Source organism: Mus caroli, chromosome 5 (assembly GCF_900094665.2).
Source record: "Mus caroli chromosome 5, CAROLI_EIJ_v1.1, whole genome shotgun sequence".
In the NCBI taxonomy this organism is placed as follows: Eukaryota; Metazoa; Chordata; class Mammalia; order Rodentia; family Muridae; genus Mus; species Mus caroli.
This window is the reverse complement of record NC_034574.1, coordinates 6284589-6287272: the sequence shown is the minus strand read 5'-3', so window position 1 is coordinate 6287272 and position 2684 is coordinate 6284589. Positions and strand designations below refer to the sequence as shown.

At 41.2% G+C, this 2684-nt stretch overlaps 1 long non-coding RNA gene across 1 annotated transcript; it reads right to left on the bottom strand.

Moving 5' to 3' along the window:
- Positions 1 to 1584: 1584 nt before the first annotated feature.
- Positions 1585 to 2471, bottom strand: LOC115031129. Its single transcript, XR_003836745.1, has 3 exons — positions 2432 to 2471; positions 2013 to 2147; positions 1585 to 1823 (listed from the first exon to the last, which is right to left on the bottom strand). It is a non-coding gene; the product is annotated as an uncharacterized LOC115031129 (long non-coding RNA).
- Positions 2472 to 2684: the final 213 nt, after the last annotated feature.

The window sequence follows — 2684 nt, the reverse complement described above, 5'->3', positions numbered from 1 at the left end:
GAAACATTTAAATCCTTATTGAGGAAAATAACAAGTCATTGGAAACTAACCCAGAAATAAACAAAGGATTTTCATAACATGATTTCATTTGGATCATGTTACAGTTTACATATGAAGTGATCCAAAACTGGCTCATGTGTTGGGGGAATTGGCTGCAGGTATTACTATTTTCCGAGGAGATAGAAGTTAACTAAAGGAAGCAGAGCACTGTGAGGAGAGTCCCTTGGCACGTATGTTCTTGACCCAGTCCTCTGTGAACCTGTACTTCCTGCCCCCTGAGGAGAACATTTCCTATGATATGATGTAGCAACTATGATGTTCTAACCAAGTGCAAAAGACCAAGGAACCATAAGCTGGACTCTCTGAAGAAATGAGCAAAAATAAATCTTTCTCCTTTATGGTGTTGCATTGGGTATGTTGGCCAGAGCAATATATAGTAAATATACAGACCTTAAGTGTTACTCAAGGTCCATATAAGAAAAGCTTGTTTCTTGGTAGGTAGTGACCCATTCTTTCTAAACAAATTTATTTCCTTTTCAAATTTGAGAACTATATCTACATCTTCCCCCAGACATAACGGAAACTTTAAGAGCTGGCACCTAGTGTAAGCCTTCAGGTAATTGATAGCTTGCTTTAGATCTGTGGAAGAACAGTCCCTGTTTCCTTTTATCTCATATGTAATTTGTTCATGAAGTAAGCAGTTTCAGCCCTGTTACATACGTGGGAATACTGCCTTGACACAGGTCCAGCTGTTAGCTGAGACCTCCAAAACTGACCGCCAAAACAAATTGCTCCCTTGTTTTGCTATCTGAAGCATTTAACATGGTAATACAGAAGTGACAGGGGGTGGGGGACTAATACTGATAATTGTCTTGGAGAAGTTTGGGGGAGAAGAAAAAAAGAGGAAATGACATGAAAACAGTACACATGTGTAGAATTTTAAAACATACACTAAAATCCAATTTTCACAGTGAAATAAAGTAATGACGAGTTGGGCTCATTTAGAAACTATCAATATGTGGTTCGCCATACTAACATATTTAAAGAAAAAGAAATTCACGTAATAATCTCGATAATTACAGATAAAGTTTCGGGGAAAGACTTAGAAACTATCCTGAAAATAAATTCTCTGTGCTAGAAGTAAAAGAAACCTCCTCAACCTGGAAATATGTTTTTTAAAGTATTGTTTATCCCATACTAATTGTCAGGAATAAACCTTCCTCTCTAAGAGTATGATCAAAAGATAAAACTTCTGCTGGTAGCTTTTACCTATAAAATACCTATTTTATTTTTTATTTTTGCTTACTCACTTTACATCCCACTCACTGCCCCTTCCATATCACCCACTGCCATGATTATTCCCCCTCCCCTTCTCCTCTGAGCCAGTGGGGACCCCCCATGGGCATCATCCCTGACCCTGGCACATCAAGTGTCTGCGAAGCTAGGTGCTTCCTCTCCCACTGAGGTCAGACAAGGCAGCCCAGCTAGAAGAACATATCCCACATAGAGGCTGGGATAGCCACCACCCCTGTTTCAGTCATTGTAAAAAAAATTAAAAGCTGTATATCTGCTACATACATGCCAAGAGGTTCAGCAGGTGTATGTTCTTTGGTTGGTGGTTCAGACTCTGAGAGTCCCAAGGGTCCAGGTTAATTAACTCAATTGTTCTTCCTGGGAAGTTCATATCCTGATCTGGGACCTGCACTCCTTCCTCCTATTCTTCCATAAGAGTTCCAAAGCTCCATCCATTGTTTGGCTGTGGGTGCATAACTCTGAATCAGGTGGGTGGGGCCTCTCAGAAGACAACCATGCTAAAGTCCTGCCTGCAAGCAGAACAGAGGGATTGGTGCTTGCCCATGAGATAGATGAGTCTCAGGTTGGGCTGGTTATTGATTGGCCATTCCCTCAGTCTCTGCTCCTCCCCCTGGTTCTGTAGTTCTTGTAGACAGGATTAACTTCCGGTAAACGTTTTGTGGGTGGTTTGGTCCTTACCACTCCACTGAGATTCCTACCTGGCTACATGAAGTGGTCTCTTCAGGCTCCACATCCCCAGTGCGGAGTCACAGCTAAGGTCACCTCCATTGATTCTTGGTTGTCTCCTTTCCCAGGTCTCTGTCACGTCTTAGAGATAGCCCCTTTCTTCATCCCTGTCAGTTGCAGATTTTCACTAATTCTCATGGCCATATGGCCATCTCTCCTGTCCCTCCCCATACCAGATCCTGAACCCCCACCTTCATTCCCCTCTCCATCCCAAATCTCTCCCAGTTCGGTCCCTCCATCTATCTCTTAAGACTTTTTTATTTCCCCTTTTAAGTTAAAATCAAGCATCCTTGCTTGTGCCTTCTTTCTTGTTTAGCCTCTTTGGATCTGTGGAGTGTAACATGGTATTTTGTATTTTATGGCTAATATCCACTTATAAGTGAGTACATACCATTAATGTCCTTTTGGAACTGGATCTGGGTTACCTCATTCAAGATGATATTCTCAAGTTCCATCCATTTGCCTGCAAAATACATGGTGTCTTTTTTTAATAGCTGAGTAGTATTCTGCTGTGTAGCTTTTGCATGATATAAGAAAATATGATCCAGGTCAGACATAGTGCTATAAAGGAAAGCTGCCCAAACTGGCAAAGGGCTGTTTATCTACATAGAAAATCCTATAGTCTATGAATAAAATGTATTCAA